Here is a 12944-nt window from a genome sequence, read left to right as displayed (position 1 = left end):
AAAATCAATCCCCTCCCCGCGCCGCCCTACCCTCACAACACTCGTACCTACCACCCCTTCTTTGTTCACTTTTAAGAATGATGTATCCTTACATTTTTTTTTTTAATTCTATAAGCAAAATTTGAGTATAATTCTTCAAACAATTAATTTCCCTATTTTTATCTAAATATATATTGTTGAAATGTTTCTTAGCATCCTTCTTCTCTTTTAATTCTCAATCATATTGAACTACAACATCTTGCTGAATCAATACTTGATCAAGTCAATTATTTTTTTATGAAGCTTGTAATTATTTTTAATCTCTTTAGTATTGTTAACCTACTCATCTAATTTACAATGTAGGATATGTGCTTCAAGTTGAAAGACATTTTTCTCATTTTCAATATTTTTTCTTTCCGTTACTTGGATCTCAATTTTCCTCCTTATGGTTTGTCATATATTGTGTTAAATGATTAACTTTATTTGAAAAAAATATTTTCCTTCTCATAAATTTGATGTCATTCTTTTTCAAAACCTACAAATTGAAGTAAACTATATATTTCATTTCAATAGAAAATCACTGATCACCCTTGCTAATAACATGGAGAACCTAAAAATCTTGTTGAATTACTAAAAATCTTAATTACTCTATATTAAACATACAATGATGAGTAGCCCCAATGAAGGAATAATGCCTTGGAAGACCACCTTCTTATTTTTATTATTTAATACATACCCTCTCAAACTCCTCCAATTTCCATTTTTTCATTTCAAGCATTGTAATAAGTTCACCATTCTTATTACAATGGCCATGGATCCAAGCTTTATAACTCAAGGCCATTTTACCTACGAAACAATGAACATCTTCAAATGTCAAATCCATTTCCTTGAGAGGGCAATAACCTTTTAATCAATATTTTATATATAATGGACATACTAAATACCACAAAAAATAATATACAATAATACAACTAGAACTAAAATCGAAGTAATATACAATAATTCAACTACAACTAAAAATCCATATGGAAGTTTTTTCTCTTTTAATTCATAAGCTTTTGATGATATCTCCTTAATAAATTTATGTTTGATTCTTTGAAAGCTTGATTTTCTTTATTTTGTAATTACTCCAATTATTGTATTTATTTTAAAATAAGGCTGGCAAAAAAATTATGTGAATGGGTGAGATTTAGTAAAAGGATATATTTTATGTCATCTTCACAGGATTAGATCAAACTCTAACCTTAATCTTAGTATTTAATCAGTTTTTTTATTATTCTATTTTATTTTAATTATGTTAGCAATAACGTATATTCACGTTATAACCATTATTGTAAATAATAAGAATAAAAAAAATTCATATAAAAAATATTTAATTTTAGTGATACTAGTTTAATTGTTTAACTTCTATAACGGTACTAATTATAACTATACTTAAGATTTTAATGAATAACTTAGTAATGCTTTTTAATGGCTTACCCTCCTAATGATAAAATCATATAATGATATGACTTTTAGTGTGGATTAACCTTTTATTCCCAACAAGATATGTCTTAACGGGGTTGGAAGGTCTATATTATATATTTCAATTGTGGCTTTTAATTCTACAATGATCTGCTCTAATGGTGGTGTTTTGTTGGTTTTGTTGTTTATGGAGGATTGATTTTTTCTTCAGTAAGTTATGTTAGGCTCTTTTTATTAGTCTTTGTCAAGGCTAGACTTTAGCATTTGATTTGCCTATTGATCAATATAGATTATAATATTGAACTTTGAAAAAGATATATTTATTTTTCAATATGTTTAAAAATAATAATTTTCAAAAATTGGATTATAATTTAATAGTATTATTGCATCCTTTGAATAATATAATGTTATGTGGATAATTGTATCCAAAAAATTATGTAATAATTTTTAGTATAATTGCAATAACCATGACATGGTTCCCGATTATTTTAACTTAACTGCAATAATTTATGATTTATGGTATAGTTGTAATAACCACAACATGATTCTTGTTCTAGTTCTATAACAAACTCAAATATCTGACTATATTAGATATAGGTTATATTTAACAAAAATGCCAATGTCTACCAAAGTTCGTTGCATGATAGAGCATTGTTGGCTTGTGATTGTGACCTAGTGTTCAAATTTAAACAGACCAAGTTACCCATCGAGAAACACAGATTTCTCTACCGATTTCAACAATGGCTCATTTTGTTTATTATATTTACAACATCAATGTTTAGGCAACATCTACCCTGCAAAAGGTTTTGTCCACGCAAACAATCAACCTTATGAGAATCAAGATCTGGACAGCTAAATCTGAAGTAACAAACATTTTTCCCTATAGTACCAGAATGAAGGTAATCTTCCATTTTCTCCTTACACAAAAAACAAAAAACAAAAAGATCGTGTATTGATTTTTATGGTTTTCAAACAACCATGGACCAAATGTTTGTGCACTATATGAATTCTTGAAAATCATGGCACTTTCAAGGAGACGAAGAGGAAAAAAATTCAACATAAATGTGTTATCACTCCGATAATTCTTTTGAAGTAAAAAGTAAGAAAAACCAAAGGTAACCACAAATCGCTTTTGGCGATCAGGACCTAGCATTCCTGATACTCAGAGAGAGCTCTCTCTTTAGAATTTAACTTTGTTTTAGTTAAGATGTTTTTGGGCTACTTATGATTCTTCTAGCGGTTTTTTATTTGTATTTGAGATTGGGTGGCAGGATCTGCTTAGACAGAGGGATAAAATGATGTCTTTTAGACCATTGGGCTATGGAGTCAAACAATAAGGAACAAAAACTAGATTAACTCACTAAAGGGAATGTTCCAAGGGCAAGATAGCAGAGTGCTTTTTAGATCTTTGAGACAGAGGGGTGAAAGGGTTTCACTCAGGGTGAAAGAGAAATTAAGGGTTCTCAAACCTGGATAATGAATGAGGAATGAAGGGGTAATCAAAATCAAAGGAAAATTAAGAATCCTTTAACCTGGATATTCATGAAATCAATCTAAAACAAGGAGAAATTAAGGATTCCTTAACATAGATATCAGCAGAAAACACTTAAATATATAACTGTTAAGACAGAGTGTAATTAAACAAATTCTAAAGTATTATTCCAGTTATAACATTTAGATTCAGAAACACATTAAAGATTATGAATAACTTGAGAAGAATAACAATAACACATGAAAATACTTGTCTGAAATTCGCTCAACACATGAATCCTTGGAAATATCTAATCTTTATTTATCAATCTAGCTTGTTGGGTCAGCAAATGATACAATAACCCTCTGGGTCTTCTGGTCAAAAAGTCTATAGAAATGTCTAATAGAATCCACCCTACATACTTCGAATTATGAAGTATTTATACAGAATTATTTACAAAATATCTCAAACTAATTTGGGATTTATTTTAGGAAAAAATATATAATTATAAAAAAGTAATGCCACCTTTCTAACTGATTGCTTTCTGGCACTATTATATCTAATTTCCTTTTGTATTTAGTTGATTGATCTTTTTGTTGTCATATGACGCTCTTCGACTTATGTTCTCTTACTGATACTCTTTGACTTGGATACTCTTTGACTTGGATACTCTTTGACTGGGACAACTACCCATTTACTTTCTACATTATGTCTTTACCAAACTGTGTTAATTTTTTAGCTTACTTTGAATTAAAGTAAGTCAGTTAGCTGCTCGCATCTTTCTTCAGTTGGTAACTGAATGTTCTTCAACTTCCTGAAGACGTTGTCAACCTCTGTGTACTTAGCAAATGTAGGCATATTTACAAACAAGTGTTTTACCTCATGCTAGAGGTAAAACAAGTTTTCCAAAGCTTGGTAAAGGACTTTACCAGAGGGCATTCCTTATTTTGTTGTGTTATGGATGGTTGCATTGTTGACTTGAGTTCTAGCGACTTCCTAAGATTTTTTTTATACTCCCCTTGTGTCATAAATTTATCATTAATTACCAAAGGACTTGGTAAACCTTTCTGCATCAAAGTGTCAAATATGAATTTAAATCTATCAATAGAAATTTGCATAGTCTGACACTTGCCTTCCAAGTTATGCATCAAATTCCTTTTAGTAAGAACTCTTCTTACTTCAAGGATTGTCCCTGTCTTGCCACTAATATCCAATTCTTCCAGTTCATATTTGTTCATGGAATTCAAAAATTCGATGAGCCTGGTTGCCTCTTCTAGCATCCCTTCTAGCTTTGTTTTGACCTTTTGGATTGCCTCTATAGCCTTTTTAACTAGATCAATCTGCTCAAAAATTACCTAAATTGATGGCCAAATATCATTGACAGAGTCAATGATATTGGCCCACAGTTTTTCTTTTGCCTGTGCCAATGGCTCACCTAGAGTCATTTCTTTCTCTAGATTCTTTATCCTCTCAGTTAATCTTGCTACCTTGTGTTGTTCTTCCTCATTCATAATTTGACCAAGTTTACAGTCTGTCTCTAGACTGTTTACTTTCTATTCTAGTTTCCTGATTTCATTAGCTTTGAGGGACATCTCTTCCATGGCTTTAGCTAACTTATTGGCTTCTTCACCTATAGAATCTACTACAATCGACTTTGTTGCTGAAGTAGATGGTGTTGTTGCAGGCTATGCAGTGGCAAATGGAGCTATAGGAGACAATTTCTCAGCCAATGTTGATGGTACTGTTGTTGTGACAGTTGGGGTGATTGTGGCTACATTTTCTTGGAGGATGGCCTACTTGGTCAACTTGTCCATTTCCTTTTCCATTTCTTTCAACTAGGTGTTCAACTAAAACATTAAGTCAAGCATTTCCTACTGGGAATTTTGGCTCTCTGGGACTTGTTTTGCTTGAGGGTGTTGAGACTAAGGCAGTTTGAGTTGTTTTTCAGTGCTGCAATGTCTTCATTATTATTTTTTATCAATTTCTTAGTAGCCTTTATGTCCTTTTGGTCATGGCCTAGCTCAATGATTAGGTCTTCCAAGAATTTAATCCTTGTGTCTTTATCACTGGAGGAGGCCTTCTCGAGCTTAAACTGTGCAATGGTATTATTCAAAGATTCCTGTAATCTGTATGCATCCATGGCCTTACCAGTAAAGGTGGAGTATATCATCTCTCCAGCTTGTTTATGAAACTCTATTTGGTCCACAGGATGGATTTCCTTTGCCAATACTTCAAATGTGACCTTCTTATAATCTATTGCAGACTTGGGTTGTGGCACTGTTGGATGCATATATGACATTTTCATCTTTCCCTCCTCAATATCAAATGTAGACATTAGTCTGATCTGGTTAGGAGCTAAATGTTTGAAATACTGAGCATATGTCTTAGCTTTCAATTTTTCATTCCTCATTTTAATCTCCTTATATCTATCCTTAATGGTTTTTTCTTTGTCAACTGGTCTAACAAAGGAAGAAACCTCTACTGACTTCTGCATTTCTATCAACTGAGTGTTAGAGGTTGTGGGTTCATTTGTTTCCTCTACCTCTTTCCCTTTCTGACCTGTTATGTCGAGCCAAGATTCTGACTGTGGTTCTGATTGTGGTTTTGACTCTGTTCCTTCCACCTCACTCTATTCTTCTTGTTCAGATACAGGATTCAATTTTCTCCTTTTCCTTTGTTTTTCTTGCTCATCCACTGTTTCCATTTTGGAACTGGAGGTCTCTTCTCTGTTTTTGGGGTTCTTTTCTTGATTCAAAGGTGTTTGCAATGTAGAGGGAGCATCCATCCTTTGGCCCTGACCTGGGACCTGCAGGAACTCACTCAAGTCAATTTGTTGCTCAATATCATACAGAGCATTTTCAACATCAAAAATTATGCTATCTTTATCTACCAAAGTGTTTTCCAACCATTTAGTTTGGTTGGCATTTCTTTCAATTTCAAGCAATGAATAATGTGCATAAGGAGCTAGTTTAACCCTGGTTCTCATTTTTGTTATTACTCCATGAGGGTCATACTGCCACATAAAACTCTTGGCAAATATCATCTCCTGTAACATACTCTCTACCTCTGGTCCAGCTTGTCTATTATTGCAAATAAAGGGGCCCAATTCACTTTTGACTTTGAATTGGGCCTTCTTCTTTGCAGCCACGAAGTGGACATCATATGAATTGATGATTTTCCTAAAATACTCCAAGGCAAAAATTCTTAAGGGAAGATACTTTGGCAATTTATATGGAGCTAGTTGGCAGCCATAGACTCTGATCTCTGTGTGATTCTGGTACAAGTACTAGTCTCCTATCTTACTATTTTTGGCCAGTTGAAGTACCCTTTTGATCTGAGGACTAATCCTAGGTTGCAAAGTTCCTGTCATCATATTCATCACTGGGTGGACAAAGGAATCTGTGAAGTCCTTATAATCAGAAACAATGGAATATTTTTGGACAATAGGTGTCCAATAGAGTACATACCTCTCTTTTCCTCTACTGTCACCTTTTATGATCTTCATGGGGAATTTATCAGTTTGGTAGTACAGAAACAAATAATACAATACTGCAGAGAACTTAAACACCCTTTCAGTGGGAAATCTAATGAGTTGTTCATGCATTTTGTTTATAATGAGCTAAGCATAGTCAAACTTGATGGCAGGGGGTTTACCAGGGGTAAAGAGGGACAAGAATGCAAAAGTGACTTCATCAACATGTTCATCTGTCCTGTATCCAAGAATGGAAGATATCATGGTAATAATATGCCTGGGAGTTTGTGAAAACATAAGGGTGCAGTATGGAGGGGTAAATTTTGGTATAAGCCTTTCTGCAACTATGAAATGTTTGAAAACTTGCTTAGATTTTCCATCATCAATAGAATTATACAGTTCTAGTAGTCCTCCAATGGACAAAGGAGTTAAATTTGGGTTGGGCTGGAGCTGTAACATCTGATTGATGGATTCTAGAGTGATAGTGAAGAGCAGTTGTTGATTGGGGGATACTACAGCTCTGTGGCTGGGGATGTAGCAGGTTTGACAATAATGGATAATTTCTGGGAGAGCATGGACTTCTGGGAATGAGTAGAGGGGGAGATTTGACTCCCAACGGTGAATGTCATCAACATGGTTTAAAAATTTGTCTTTGCTCTAGAAGTGGAGCTTCATTCTTTTAGAGGCTGAAGATGTATCTTTAATTTGGAAATCCCTATCAGCCAAGGGTAGGTGATCTAGGTCAAGGTGCGGGGTTGAAATAGGCTTAACATTCAAGGAAATGTGGGTAGTCATTGTGTGGAAAACGGGGGTAAAATTCAGAAATTGAATTGGCAGCATTCGACCAGTGGTCTAGGTTTTGCAGGTTTTTTAAGGATCTTGATGCAAATTGCCTAATTCATGGGTAGGATAGCTAAGTTGAGTTCATTCAATGTTAAATTAATTGAACTTTTTTATATTAACAAGGGTAAATGTGGTGTATTTTTGAAGAATACCTGAAACCAGAGGTTGGTGTTATGAATTTAGTTAAGGGTCTTAGGTTGCAGGCGACAGATAGTGGCTCTGGACGAGTGTAGAAGGCAATATGGCGTCTGGTAGTTGTTTGGCAGTTTGTAGACTTCAGGCATGCAAGAAATATCAGGCTTTTAATGTACAGATGATTGAAAAAATTGTGAAAATGTCGTTTACAGGGCTTTATTGGGCGAAAAATGAGAAAAGCAGGAAAAAATGGTTATGAATAGTGACTGGTATCAAGAGGGTGGTTTTCCCCTCATCGCACCTCTTTTGGGGGAAGAGTGGTAAAACTCAGAGGGGATGTGAAATGTTGTGATGGTGACATGTCACCAAACTGGGTCCGAGAAAAACCACCCATTTTGGGCGCTATCAGGCTGTTAAATCTCAGAAGTTGAATGTGTGTGAAATGGAGCGATAACTATTAGATTAGATGGGTGTTGATCGGACGGTGATCACGCTGAAAAGATGCGTGGAGGGGATTAGGGGAAAGGTTAGGGAGGGTCCTGCCTAATCAAACATACTTAAGCATGTTTAATTAACTTTAATTCGCGGATTAACTCAAATGATCCATCGGGCGAGTTTTTTCAAGGCGAAAGGGTTTTTCAACTTAGGATAAGTTGATTTATGGGTTTTTAGATTAGAGAAAGGGAAAAATAACTTTTCACAAAGGGGGGAAAAGGGTTTTTACCCTAAGAAAAAGGATTTATGGAACATAATGATGGTTTAGCAAAGGGGAAGGGATTTTAAAGGAAATTTCTAGGGGAAACATGGGATAATGAAATAAGGGTAAAAATGGAGGGAAAAAGGGGTATTTTAAAAGACGATGGGGAAATTAATAAGCATGAGAACGAGAAGTTTGTGAAAGTAGGGGGAGTTAGTTAAACTCATCTTATGAGCATGCTTTTTCCATTGAGAACCACTCCTGCACACTTGAAACAAATAGTTAAGCATGATAGTAGTGCTTATGCTCCAAGTGACTTGTATTTCTACAACCTTTCTTCACCTACCCTTTTACATACCCTAACATTTTTTCTTCACTTAGTTGGGTGCACTTAAGCTAGCAAACCCTTTTCTTTCCTTTTCTTTTATAAAACAAACTATTTACTTCTAACCTTATATCTTCCAAGGGCTCAGATTACACTGATGAGCTCCTTTTATTTTCTCTACCTATCTAATGATCTGCCAAGATTAAGATGTTTGGTCAGATTTTATTCTCTAACTATAAACATAAAATTTAAAGCATGAAATAGTCAAGATTAAGCAGTTTGACTACCATGGGTTGTGGCATGTATGACAAGCTGCACACAACCATTATTTAAGACAGTAAAGCAAAGAGTAGTGGCACGTGGATTTGTACACTTCCATGGTATGTTTTTATTTTGGGGTTCATATATATATTTTTTCAATTTTTGTTTATTTTTTGACCTTTTCTTATTTTTCTTGTCCTTTGATATTTCTATTAGGACATACCCTCTTTACATTTTTTTAATTTTAATTTTTGAAACATTTGTAGAAAGAAAAGGTATGTACAATATTACAAGAGTTAACCACAGCCAATTCAAAATTATGAATCCTATCACTATAGGACTCTAATAGTGGCTCCACATGGGGATGGAATTTTTGGGTGAAATGTCAAGAACTATGAAGATCAGTAGCCTTTGAATTGTGATTGTAGTTACCTTGTGAACTGTGCTTCTGTGATTCTTGCTTTATTGATACTTATGACAATAAATCCTCCAAAGCTCAGGGCCTTCTCTCCGGGCTTCAACTTCAAAGGATTACCATCCAATCCAATCTACACTTTGCAATGTTATATACAATGATGCAAAGTAAAGTACTATTGTGAATCAATGGAAAAATATTGCTTCAACGTCCTACCATTAACAGGTCCTCCTGGTAGATCTGATCCATCTATGTTTGTCAAGAAAAAGGCATTGTTGCCTCTGTAGCCATAAATGACATAAGGCCCCTGCCACAGAAAATCAAATTTTCCATGCTTGCCTTTGTCTTCTCTCCTTGAATCCCACTTCAATATTTTGTCTCCTATTTTAAAATCATCTGCTTTAGTCTTTTTATCATAGAAATTTTTTATCTTTTCCTGGATTACCTGTGATTTTACATATACTTCTTCTCTAGTCTATTTTAGGTGTATGGTCTGATTTATTCTTCTCTGAATGTCATTTGGTTCCACCTGTAATTCTTAGAGGATCTTCATGATTGGCACTCCCAAGGATGACGGGAAAACTGCATCCATCCCATAAACCAGCTGATAAGGTGATGTTCCAATAGACTTCTTAGTAGTCAATCTATCTACCCATAAGGCATTTACTAACTTCTTGTTCCAAGTTTTCTTGTTATCTTCCACTAATTTTTTGATAATATTGACCATACTTTTGTTGGACGACTCTGCTATTCCATTTCCTTGAGGGTAATAGGTTGTGGAATGACTAAGGGTGATGTGGTATTTGTTACATATATCTACCATTCTTTTTGATTTAAAGGTTGCTACATTATCAGTAATGAGCTTCTGGGGACATCCAAATCTTGAAAGGATATTACTCTCTAGGAAGGTGATTATGACAGTGTCTGTGGCTTGCCTAGAAGGTATGGCCTCTATCCATTTGGTAAAATAGTCTGTGGCTGTGAGAATCCACTTGTGCTGAGCTGAGGAGGCTAGGTGTATTTCTCCAATGAATTCTAACCCCCATTGTTGAAATGGCATCTCAGTGGAAATTGGTTTAAGAGGCAAGGGTAAAAGTTTTCTCTTTCCCTAAAAAATATGGCATTTATGACAGGAGGTCACATGTTTTTTAACATCTGCAAACAAAGTAGGCCAATAGAAACTAGCCCTCAGAATCTTGTTAGCCCTACTCTCCCAGTACAAGTTTCCTCCATAATCCCCTGCATGAAACTCTCGTAAAATCTTGTCAGCTTCATCTTTCAATAAACAGGTTAGAATAATACCATTATTTTCCTTCCAAAACAATTATCTATAACACAATATCTTAATGACTTCATTTTTAAGAATCTAGTTTTAGTTCTTGTCAATCCAAGAGGAACTTGTAAGTTTAGTAATACAAATGTAATATTTTCATACCATGGTGAGTCAATAAAAGGTTCACTGATTTGTGGAGTCGCCATCTCCTCCTGATCATCAAGGGCACTAATGAAGTTGATATCAAGGGCCTGACATTTCGATTTAGCCATGAGTTTGGTTAAACCTTGGCCTTTGATGAGCTTGGTGGGCTTTATCTCTATATCATATTCCAATATTGTGGCAATCCATTTGCCTCTTTTTCCTTCAGGCCCATTTTGAGTCAAAATGTCCTTAACTACAGAGTTTGGAACATAAGCAATAATGTGAGAGTAAAAAATGTATACTCTGAAGTCTTTGATAGCCTTAACTAAAGCTAATGCCTATTTTTCCATGATATTGTATTTGAGTGTGGCATCTCTTAAGGATTTACCAAAGAATGATATTGGTTTTTCATATCCTTGATTGTTCTTTTGCAGCAAGACTGTTGCAATGGTGTGTTCTGAAGCAAAAGAAAAAATAATAAAATCTTTGCTAAATTCAGGCTAATTAGGATTGGAGTCTTGATTAAAGCTTCGTTGATAGCTTCAAAGGATTGTTTGGCCTCCAATGTCCATTTAACTTTTGAGTCCTTTCTTAGCATGTTATTTAATTCCCTAATTAATTATGCTAGATTTGAGATAAATCTCCTAAGAAAATTAATCTTGCCTAGAAATGATTGTAGCTCTTTAATGTTTCAGGGATGGGAAATGGTCAAAATGGATTCTACTCTAGTAGGGTCTATCCTAATCCCATATTTATATATGATGTGTCCTAACAGCTTTCCTTCTTCTAGACTAAAAACTGTCTTTTTAGGATTTAAAGAAATCCCAAATTTCTTGTATCTGATAAATACTCTTTTGAGGTAGTCTAAGTGTTCATTGTCAGATTTAGAGAAGACTGTGATGCCATCCTGGTATACTACTAAGAGATCATGGATTTCCTTGGCAAAATCTACATCCATAGCTCTTTGAAATGTGGCACCTGCATTCATTGATCCAAAGGGCATCTTCAAATACATGAAGGTACCCCAAGGAGTAGTAAACGCAGTTTTGTCTTGGTCCTCAGGTTAGACTAAGATCTAGTTATACCCAGAGAATCCATCTAACAGTGAAATCCTAGATGAGATCACTACCCTTTGCAATATATGGTCTATTTTTGGTAAGGGGTAGTTGTCTTTTAAAGAGACCTTGTTTAAGTTTCTAAAATCTACACAAAGTCTAATTTCACCTGTCTTTTTCCTAGTTGTAACTAAGTTTGAAATCCAGTATGAGTATCTAATGGGGGCTATTATTTGCGCATGAAACATTATTTTAACCTCTTTCTCTATGGATGACATAAGAACTATATTTATCCTCCTAAGTTTCTATTTGAAAGGTTTATGATCTTCTTTTAGAGGTATTTTGTGTTGGATTATGCTGGTGTCATAAGATTTTAAGTCTTCATAACTCCAGGAAAATACATCCTGGAACTCCTTAAACAGATTGATATATTTAACAGTTTCCTCTAGGGGTAAGTCTTTATATATCTTAATGAGTTTTGGATTATCTTAAGTTCCTATATTAACCTCTTCTATGTCAGCTCTCAGAGGTTCCATCTTGGCTTTCCTAGCTACATAATTAGAGTCAAACAAATCCTCTAAAGGTACTAATCCTTTAGGCAAAAAATTATTTTTCAAATGAAGAATCTCATGATCATCATCCATTATTTCATCTATCTCTACATTTTCTAAACTATCTATTTCTACTCTAGTAAATTTAGTTGGTTTAGTTATATCAAAAACATTTACATCTAAACTGCTTTCTACATTACTGCCTATTGTACAGTCAGTATCTATCTTACAATTCTAAAATTCACCTTCATTGTTCATGAAATCGTAGATCTGAGAGTCTTGGGAGAAAATCTGCCAATACTTGAGGTTGTCTAGTATAACAGGCCTATGTCTAACTTCTGTAGTGTACTGGTGGTTTGGTTGAAATGGAAATTTACAAGTACTAGCAAAGGTAGCCAGATTTTGGGCCTGCATGTTTTATTTTCTAGGAATGGCAAAAAAGTTTGATTCCAAGAGGTCTTTGATCAAGTCTAAAACGGTATCCCTATACCTACCAAGCCTAGGGTTGTTGACAGAGTATTCACCACTAATCTGTTTGATAATCAGCTCTGAGTCTCCCATGATGGAAACTCTTTTGGCTCCCAATTTCCTAACCAATTGTAACCCTAGAATCAAGGCTTCATGTTCAGCCATGTTATTGGTACATTTGAAGTTCAATCTGAAAGCATTTCCCTCAGCATGATTATTCTCCATATTATGGATCCACACTCCTACACCAACCCCTAACCTATTGACAGGCCCATCAAAGTCTAAATGCCAAAGTGACTCATGGAATATGTTCTCACTGTCAGTTGTTCTGTACTTGAGGTCTTTGGTTGTGATTTCCTTTTTATCACTTTCTGCATTGTATAAGATGAAA

At 34.7% G+C, this 12944-nt stretch overlaps 1 pseudogene; it reads right to left on the bottom strand.

Annotated features, from left to right (window-relative positions):
* LOC149251261 (BTB/POZ domain-containing protein At1g21780-like) overlaps positions 1-5408 on the bottom strand; it is a 97713-nt pseudogene extending 92305 nt beyond the window's left edge.
* Positions 5409-12944: the final 7536 nt, after the last annotated feature.

This window comes from Pinus tabuliformis, chromosome 7, assembly GCF_031772625.1.
Source record: "Pinus tabuliformis cultivar Carrire ecotype Pingquan chromosome 7, CPIR1, whole genome shotgun sequence".
NCBI classification, from domain to species: Eukaryota; Viridiplantae; Streptophyta; class Pinopsida; order Pinales; family Pinaceae; genus Pinus; species Pinus tabuliformis.
The sequence above is the reverse complement of the archived record's forward strand: the minus strand, read 5'-3'. Positions and strand labels throughout refer to the sequence as shown.